A 10,852-nucleotide genomic window follows, 5' to 3' on the forward strand; every position below is an offset into this window, starting at 1 on the left:
CTGTGTTACGTCCCTGGACAGAGACGACAGAATCAGAGAATTGTTTTCAACATGGAAGTCAGGGCGCATATTAAGTTGAGTTTCCTCGCTCTGTTTCTCTTTGGCAAGGGATTTCTTTTCTAAACAAATAAAATAATATAAAAAACACAAACAGGCAGTTATGGTTTTATTATGGTTTTACATGTGTAACTTGAAGTTACTTTCCAAAGTGAATGTCATAGGACGGTTGAAAAAGCACATCTATGTTGGCAGCTAAGGGACTTACGGCCGGCCAGCACTAATTACAGAGAACAAATTTAATAAATAAAAAATATATCCATACTACCACATTGCCAGCCTAAGCCAAAGACTAGCCATACCACCAGAGTCTTGCAGCACTTCTGTACATCACTGTCCTACCTTTTAATCGTCCATCTCTTACTATGAATGTTGCACATTGGAGGAAGGTCCAACCTGCGCCTACAGCTTTCAGCACTGCTGCGGAACTGGATGCCAAGCAATACTCCTGAGTGAGTACCACCTCATAATTCTTGGTTACAGAATCATCATACATTTTATTAGTAGTTATGTGGCAAGAGCACCATTCTAGCCTTTATGTGAACAACTGAACCAAATATTGTCTCATAGGGTTTGGGGGTGGATCTTACAGAGAACAGCACCTAATGGATAACAAGGAATGCTACCTCAGTTGGACAGCTGCCTAAAATATCATTTTTACTTGATCCCAGGAAGAAGGACATCTGCTGCTCATCGCCTAGTGCCAACCTGAACTGCACGCAGAATGCATTCACAAGGTCCTCAGTGCATCAGACTTCAGGGATCACCTCTCAGTGATCAGATTATCACCCAAGAGTGCTACTTACATGGCCTATCAGCAATCCCCCCGCCTCAACGTATTTGCCTTCACTGAAACCAGGCAGAGTAACTTCTAATCTAAGTTCTTATTCTTGCCTTAGCTGGCAACATTGTCCCCCTGTCCAAGAAAATATTCATGAAGTGGTGGGGCTGTGGCCTACTGTTCTCCCATCCGTGCAAGTAAGGGTTTGATGAGGCCTACATTATTTGCTTTCCTACCCGAAAATGCATTACTAGAGCAGCATCCTCCATCCACTCTATGACAGAAACCCAACATCTTAAACAGTTGAAAGGAGCATTTTTATAAGCCTACGTGGAGTTTGCGGCGTTCAGTACAAAAAATCTCTGCTGTGCTGCACGGAGCTCTGCAAGTAGCGGAGTGCATTAGAAAAATGCTGTTCGCTGTAATTTTCAGCGCTGGGTGTATGTTCATGCTGTGAAATTATCACGAATGGTACCATGCACAACGCAAGCGGATGCAAGTGGGCGCTGTTTCCTTTCTGCCGCTTAGATTTTCTACTCGAGTGGCAGCTTTTTCAACATGAACGGGCGGTTTCTCAACGCTAGCGGTCGCAAGCATATGTGGCCACCCACATTGAGAAATCCGACCGCCTGCATTGAGAAATCTCGCCAGGGGTTGATTTCCCTCGCTCACATTCGCCAGCTAGACGTCGACAAGAGCGAATGAGGAAAAATCTCGCCAGGAGGTGGATTTTCCTCACTCGCGCTCGCCAACTTGATGTTGACGAGCGTGAGCGTGGAAAAAAACTCTGCTCCGTTCCACCATGCGGAGTGGAGTTTTGGAACTCTGCGAGCTCCGCGTAATGTGGAGGGCATAAAACTCTGCAAACTCTGCGAGCGGAGGGGAGTTTACTGCCCAGACTTACATTTTTCACAAAGACTCTGGATGTAGCCCAACACATGCTGACCATATTAAGTATCTTAACACCTACAAATCCTGTGATTAACTAAATTACAGGTTTGTAAGCACTAAATGGCTTTTTAGTATCTACTTATTTCATTTTGTGATTCAGTAAGTATTTACTGGATAGCAAAATGGGTTTCGAAATGAATACCAAATCACAATTTTGAAGAGGGATGTTTAGAGTGTCCCTTCCAAACTGCGATGCAAAATGTTATGGGGACCATTACGTACTCTTAAACAAACTATAAAAAGAAAGTATTTTTTTTAAATCCAAGCTATTTCCTTTAAGAAAAACGGGCTGCATTAAAAAAATAATTAAAAAGCGATTGCAGACGTGGTGGTCTGCTGGCCCGTGAAGTTCACCATCCCTGTGATGGTCACCAATAAGAAAAAAAGTTGCTATTTGCAACCTACCTCGTAAATAGTGATGCGGTAGGCCGAATTGTGACCCACTCTGTATTCTTATTTTGCAAACTGACCTATTAATACACAGGTTTTTTTAGTAAGTAACAAACGTCAAAAGGCCCTAAATATCGAAAATAACACACTGGAGTAAAAAGAAGCAATGTCAAATTTGGAACTAAATAGAATTTAATGAAACAAATCAGCATACAATTTCAACAGGTTACCATGACAATTAAAAAGTGGTATTTCTGGGGCCGATTATGATGGTGGAAGGCCCGCCACCACCAGCCGTGCGGTGGCGGGCCCTCTGCCATCTGACTGGCAATTTACCCTGCCACATGAGGATGGTGGGGAAAATCGTTCCGCAAGCACGGTGGTTGCAAAGACCGCCTGCCACGCATCCGCCACAGGCAATCAGTACGATTTCCCAGAAGGGCGGACAGATGGAGGTGATTGGTGGCGGTGCCTGGCAGGCACCGTCCGCCAGATCACAATGCTGGCCTCAGCCAGCCTTTCCATGATGGGGAAACCGCCATGGAAAGGCTGGTGGAGAATAGATTTGGGGGCCCGATGCGGGTCCCCTCTGTGTGGGGGGAGGGTGGTGGTGCACTGGGGGTACTCATGGTACCCCCTGCCTTTCCCTGCACAAAGTGGAAGGCAGCGCTTGGTGTCTGCCATGTAGTGCAGGTAAATGCACTACATGTCATTTTCACATTGCGAACGGTGCTGCAGTCAGCAGCACCGTCTGCAATGTTAAGGGCCTTGGATGCGCCTGCCATACTGGTGGGTGCATCGTAATTTCAGTGATGGAACCGCCGCATGACTGGCGGGTGATCCCAAACACCACAACAATGGCGGGCGGACTCAGGTCTGCCCGCCATTGTAATGAGCCCCAAAGTTAGCAACGGAAAAAAAGTGGCAGTACCAATTTAGCAGTCTATTTAAGAAAAACGGACTGCATTAAAAAAAATTATTAAAAAGCGATTGCAGACATGGTGGTCTGCTGACCCGAGAAGGTCACCATCCCTGTGATGGTCAACAATAAGAAGAAAAGTTGCAATTTGCAACCTTCCTCGTAAATAGTGATGCGGTAGGCCAAATTGTGATGCACTCTATATTCTTATTTTGTAAACAGACCTATTAATACACAGGTTGGTTCACAGAATATTTTAGTGGTCGCAAAAATACTGGTCACAAATTTAATTACATCTTTGTACATCTGTCTCTGCATGTAATACTGGCATAAAAATTAAGGGTTTGACTTAGAGTTTGGTGGACATGGCACTCAGTCGCAAATGTGAGTACCCAGTCTATTAAAATCTTGGTTCATCCACTTCCTTTAGAGATGGTTGGACCGCATGCTTTCAGTTGACTAAGCTCCTGTGACCCTGACAGACAGAGTAACAAACATCAAAAGGCCCTAAATATTTAATATAACACACTGAAGTAAAAAGAAGCATGTCCAATTTGGAACTAAATAGAATTTAATGAAACAAATCAGCATACAATTTCTACAGGTTACCATGACAATTAAACAGTGGGAATAAAGTTAGCAACTGAAAAAAAGGGGCAGTAGCAAATCAGCAGTCTATTTGAGAGGCACACTTTACCCCCATGGATATTCAAATGAGCCAGAAAAGGCAATAGTTGTTGGACAGTCAAGAAGAGAGACAGAACTGAGCAGATGATTGGGATAACACCAAGGGAAACCATTATCAATATCTCATGGTTTTCTGAGTTCCCTATGGGGCCCACTGTAGTTTTCCCCTTTGTTAGCCTAACTGTAGGTAGTAGGCCGCTTTTGCTTTGCACATGTTATTAAGTAACACATTTGTTTTTGTGTCACACTATTATGTTAGAAATAGGCTGCACATATTTTTTGTTATTCAACACTTCTAACTCAGTCTGAACATTTTGTGCAAGTTCAAACGACATTGTACCCTGTTTTCTCAGTGGTCAGTCACTAACATATTCTAACATTTAGACATAACAGGGAGACCCAGCTGCTGTTTTCCAACATGGCATTTCTTATCACATAAGCCCAGATCTTGAATTTTTAAAACAGAGAGGAGTATTTCTAGCAGAGAAAAAGGTCCCGGGACGAGCACGCCAGCTCTAAGCAATCTTAAATGCTGACCAGCTAACGGCAAATGCCAGGTATGGGACCCAGTTCTAATCCCAGAGATCACTGATATGTCATTATGCTCACGTAGTGAGGTTAGGCTTAGGCAAATATATCATTCACCATGCTAGGGCTTTTTTTATTGTGTGCAGTTTATTGGTTATTCTAATTACTCTGCTCGGTTGTATATGTTTTATAATTGCAGCACAGGTGCTATATGATAGAGCAATATAGTTTCAATAGATATTGTAGACTTTCCTTGTGCCTTTCATCTGTTTCTTAGGGACATGCCTGAGTGAGAAAACTAAAGCTGATGACCTGTTACCACGGTCCCCTGGGGGACTTGAGTGTTATGTCTGGGGTGCCAACTTACCTGTTACTCTGGGAAGGTTAGGAGGACAGGTAAGCAACTATGAGCTCTACTTTCTACCTGACAGCATTTTTCCTCCCGGTTGTGCGGACCTGCGGACCTTTCCTTTGGTTCCCGTTGCCTCGCAGCGCCAAGGCTGTCCCAGTCTCCCGCCGCCGCGTCATCAGCCATCGCGGCCGCGGTGGGGAGACGGGACCACACACCCCAGCAGCCCCAGCGGCTAGAGACCAGCTGACTCTCAGTCCCGCGCCAGGAGGCGCATAAATCATCGCTGCAGCCCCCGCGACGCGGGACCGCGCGCGGGTGGCGCCGGGTTAAGCCCGGGACAAGGGCGGGACTGTCTGTGGCCGTCAGAGGCCAAAGGAGGTCGGGCCGGGCCACCCCTCTAGGTCCCGGGACTCCGCCATCTTCCGGTAAAGTGACTATTGGCATTTCGTTTTTCTGATTGACTTGGTGTGCTATGCGTGCAACATATTGTTTGCTACATCATATGTTGGGACTTGCATGTATATAATCTCTCTATGGCAATGTCTACTCGTTCGGTTAAGGGAGGAGATAAAGGCGGGCGTCAGTGAGTGGCACTCTAGACCATTTCATAATTCGTGCTTGTTCCGTACTTGAAAAGGAAATTGCCATCACAGAACGCCGACTTTCCCTCGACCTGCTTAAAGATAAACGTTCCTCAATGGGCAAATTTGCATCAGCTGTTTCCCCTGTTCCAGATAACATTCAACTAGATGGTATTATATTGGGGAACACACAATATACGCCGACTAGTGTGGATGCAACTCCTGCTAGATCTGTAGACTATGGCTCCCAAACACAGCTTGATTTGTCCTATTCCCCTCATTTGGTTACTTCTCTAGCCGCTCCCGAATCTATTAGTAACATAATTCCTTCTCATGAAATTTCCGTCCCCCCTGAGTCATCTACTACAGCAGTCTCAAAATCCGCTCCAAGTAAAAGAAAAAGAGTGGGTAGCGGTAATAACGAGGACCATACAAAAGTACCCAAGAAATGTAAAAGTAAATTGCGCCATAACCTTGACAAGAAAGCAGGTCGTACAGCCTCTCCCAAACTTCATCAATAGAGGATTAGATCATCCCCTGTACAGTCCACCAATTCGGTTCTCAAAAACTCTGCTAAGCAGCCCTTCTCACACCCTGAATCGCAAGAAGATTCAGATACTCAAGTTTCTCTTATTGGCCAACTCGAGCCACTCATCAAATCCCTCATATTACCCTTGATGAAAAGAGTAAGAGCATTGTCCGAGAGGCTTGAGAAATTTGAACAGGCCTCTCTGGACAATTTCTTTTCTCTTAAATCTTTGATCAAGTTATACTCAAAGATGGGCCAGGATAAATATCCTATTGTCGATCCCCCCCAAATTATTAACATAGACCCTACTCCCCAAGCCGCTCCGTTGCAGCTAAATGCTGCCTCATGTTCAGGATTAAAGAATGGAGCTACTTTTTCTGGTACCAAGTCCCCAGCATCCACATCCAAACGGGGTACCCTATCTACTAAGAAAAAATTGGTCTCTGGCTTGACTGATAGTCCCATACCCCTCGAAGCACCGGGACCCGCACAGAACTTTCCTAAATTACCTAGTAAAGATCCAATGCAAGACCAATTGAAAGACATTGCCACCTATCCTGAGCAAAATTTACCTCATATTAATCTTCCACCGGAGTGCATACCCTTTGTTGCCGTCTTAACAGGAGTTCCACACCTTAAAGCTGGCAAGCCAGAATCTTTCATTGAGTTAAAAAACAACACAACACACTGGCTGAATATTAATAGGCCACTCCCTAGACATTTGGATGGTCATGTGCTCCATGTTAGAAGTGTTTCTTGGGTGGGTAACAGACCAAAGAAAATGTCTGGCGATTGCGTCATTGTAAATTTTAGGGACCCCCGTGTAACCAAGCTAATCTGTAACCATGGTCAATCAGGCTTTAATACCAATGGCATAGGATGTGCAGATTTAGGCCAATTTTATTCAGACCCTGTGTATTTCCATCACTCGCATTCCCTTCCCCATCTGTCTCAGGATGAACATTTTAAGGGAGACTGGTTCCCTGGCGGAAATGCCTACTTCTCATTTGTTCCAAATAGATATTGTGAACCCTACGATTGTTATGATCCCTACTGACATGGAACTTTTTCTAGTGACGGCACCCACCTTCTTCTAGGAGTCCTAAATATTGAAGATGCTAATGTGATTATCGATCTTGTCGGGACTTCCTCCCAAAATATCCAGCAGTCTAGCCTACACCCTACCCCAATTCATCAGGATAGTAACTATTCTTCCTCGCACTCCTTACATAGCTCGCCACAGGCTATTTCTAATTTTCTTATTTCTTCCATAACAAAAGATGTAGCCATTGAAGCTTCTTCCTTTAGGGTTCTAAGTTGGAATGTAGCCGGCCTCGCCAGCAAATTAGATCTCCCATATTGGAACTCTTTAATAGTGCCTTATAGCATCTGTATTTTCCAGGAGACATGGAGCACAGTGCCCTATCATATGGTCGGTTACACTACGTTCTTTATACCGGCCATTTTACCATTGACAGGAAGAGGTCGCCCCTCGGGTGGTCTCTTGATCTGGGTTAGTATTTCCCTTGGGTGTACTATTAGGCAGACCCACATTGTTTCCCCTGACATCTTGAGGCTCACCCTACAGGGAACCCAGGGAAGGAGGTCTCTCGAGATCTTCAATGTCTATGCCAGGGGCCTAAATGGTGGTGCTCTGTCACCTGCTCTTACATTCCTTGAGGGTGAATTACGCAAGTGCCATCATGCATCCCATATTTTGGTAGCAGGTGATTTTAATTGCTCCTTTGAGCCCCTTGCCTCATTGGATCTCCCTGATCTTCTCGAGGACGATACCAAAAGAGGCATCCCAATACTCTCATTGCCTCCTATTAAGAGATGGACCAAATCAGTTGTCTTTATGAATACCATGACTCTAGAATTTGGATTAAGGGCAGCAAACGGTAGAACACCTTCTGACCTCCAAGGCACACATACTTACAATAGGATAAACCATACATCTCGGATCGACTATATACTCCTCGATCTTAATCTTTGGGCATATGAGGTGGATATGGAAATAATCCCCTCATATGATAGTGACCACAACCAGCTATGCCTCAGTATTAAATCGCTATGGGAGGATGCACATGGGACCCTGCCCCCTCCAGCACCCAGCCCTGTGCAAACTCATGAGGTATGTCCTGCCAATTGTGAGAGGCGCCTTAAATGGCGTAAAGTGAGGTTGGATGACGAGAAAATCGACTTGATAAGGTCAATATTGCATGTAGCACAAGACGAGCTGACCCCACTAAACACCCATGAGATTACTTGTGATAAGGTTTCGTTTGTCTTCCAAGACACTATAAATAAGCTGGGAAACCTATTTCGAGTACATACCAAAGGTGGCCCACCGAGAGGTGAGGCCAAACGTACTCTTATGGATGGTTGGTATACGCAAGATTGCAGAAAGAAGAAATCTGCCTTAATTGCGGCTCTCAAAACTAGGATTATACCCAAGATTCAGATGGCCAGGAAGGACCACTGTCACCAACGCCAAAAAGTTTTGGGAAGAACAGTACTGGCAGGCATTAAGAGAGGCTTCCCTCAATCGAGACCCTGGCTCCTTCTGGGACACAATTAGATCTAAAAACAGACCAGCCCATGCACTTTTAACATGTAATATTACGAGCACGGCTTGGTTCGAGCATTTTCTTAAACTTTACTCTTCTCGGCCCGAAGATGCAGGGACGCCTCCTTTTGAAGGGGTGCTTTCTTCTATGGACGCACTGAGCGTCGACCCATTTACTGATAGGGAAGTGCTCTATGCCATCAAGTCCATCGTCCCCCTGAAGGCAGCTGGGCCGGATGGCATTCCTGGTGACGTCCTTAAATTTGATCCATCCAGATGGGGGAAGCTCCTCTCTACCCTAATTAATGCCATCAATAACGGCGCCCCGGTCCCCGAATCTTGGAAGGGGGCCGAGGTTGTTCCCATTTTTAAAAGGGGCGCTAGAGATGACCCAGCTAACTATCGCCCAATTAGTCTGATTGACTCATCCCAGAAGGTGACCGGGAAAGTGATTTTGGAGAGGATCTTATCCTGGGCGAATGACAATAATATCCTCTCAGACTATCAGGCAGGATTTAGGGTAGGGACAGGCACCATAGAACAGGTCTTTAGACTGTTTCTCATCTATTGGAAGGTTGTCCTTCTTGGAAAGGGCAGCCTCTACTTTGCTTTTATAGACCTTAAAACAGCATTCGACCTCGTTCCCCGTGATACCTTGTGGTGCGTCCTGGCCAACATGAATATTCCTTCTTATTTGCTGGCTCTATTAATAAAACTCCATGAGGGAAATTACGCTCAAGTGCGCTGGGGCCCTCAGGGCCAGAAAACAGAAAGAATCCCAGTGAACAGGGGCGTTCGCCAGGGATGTGTTCTTGCTCCTACCCTTTTTTCACTTTATGTGAACGGCGTAGTGGAACATCTGAAAAAAGTTCCTTCTGACGCACCATCCCTGGCGGGCGAACGCATTCCAACTCTCCTGTTTGCTGACGACACTCTTCTGTTGTCCAAATTACCCATGGGTCTACAAACCCTCCTTGATAGTTTTCAAGCTTTCTGCAGTGCTAGAGGCCTTATTATAAACACCACTAAAACAAAATACCTAATTCTGAATCCACCTAGAAAATTAGGGAGGCCCCCAGTCTTAAATGCGGTTACCCTTGAACGGGTAAAAGAATTTGATTATCTGGGCATTCGTATTACAGACACCATGCGCTGGTCATCCCATTTACAAAAGATGCTCCTAACCCACAAGAGGGTTACTGGTGCCCTCCTTAGGGAACATCGTACCTCTACATCTAGGCCAATAGCTCCAGCTCTGGATATATACAAATCAAAAGGTGTGAGTTCGGCACTCTACGGTGCCGAATTATGGGGCTTAAATAACATTGACGAGCTTGCCAAGTCCGACTCTAGTTTCTATAAGGAATTGATGGCACTTCCACAGAGCACTCCTTTAGTGCCCTTACTAATGGATCTAGGGTGCCATGCAATGAAAGACTTGGCAAAAGTACGCCCCTTACTCCTTTGGGCCCGGCTCTGGCGGACCCCTGAGCTAGCCAAATATGCGGAAGGCCTAACCGAAATACTGTCTATGCCTTCTTGGCATAAAATCAAATTGCTGAAAGACGTGAAGGCCTTGCTTTCCGACCTTGGCCTCAAAGATGCATGGGTAAATAGAACTTCACCAACGAAAGGAGAGTTAAAGAAATTATACTGGAGTTGGGTGATTGCTAAAAGGAACTCTAGTTCCCATGGTGGCAGTAGAACCATTGAGTTTCTTATCCTCAAAGACGAAGTGTGTTACGAGCCTTATCTTGACATTATTCAAAAATCATATGACCGAGCCCTCTACGTCAAGTTCAGGTTTGGAACCCTTCCGGTCCGCGAGTTGACCGCACGCTGGAAACCACCTTCCCAGACATCACCATTCTGTCCTTTCTGTAGGACTAAAGTTGAGTCAATTGCACATGTTCTATTTGCGTGCCCCAAATACAAAATTCCAAGATCTTACTGGCTTAAACCCCTTTGTAGAACTTTGGGTACACGTGACCAGCATATAGCTTTGCGCATCCTGAAATCAGATGCGCGATCTTTCCACGTCTGTGCTTTATCAAAATTCTTGAGGTGGTCTTGGCTCCTAAGAACTAAAACCCTCGCAGCCCTTAATCAAGTAGGCTGATTGTTTTTATTGTTTGTATATATTCTCTTTTTAAATTGTCTTATTTATAGTGTTTACATGTACTTTTAACCTCTTGCTTATTTTGGGAAGCATGACGACATTGTACTCACATGGCTTGTCCTTTGGTCCCACACATTTTTTCTGTATGTCATATTTGTATGTGCTTTTTAAGATATGTTTTATCGAAATAAAGCTTATTTCATTCATTCATTCATTCAACTATGAGCTAGTCGGAATTTGGTCCCATAGGAACTGATATAGTAAGGTGAGTCAGTCCCTACATACTGCCGTTCTGTGATCCCAGGCATAGTTCTGTTTTTAAACAGAATCCCTGCAACAATGAGAAAGAGTGGATGATGGAAAACCTAACCGCAGTGAAAATTGAGAAA

This window comes from Triturus cristatus, chromosome 2_1 (genome assembly GCF_964204655.1).
Source record: "Triturus cristatus chromosome 2_1, aTriCri1.1, whole genome shotgun sequence".
NCBI classification, from domain to species: Eukaryota; Metazoa; Chordata; class Amphibia; order Caudata; family Salamandridae; genus Triturus; species Triturus cristatus.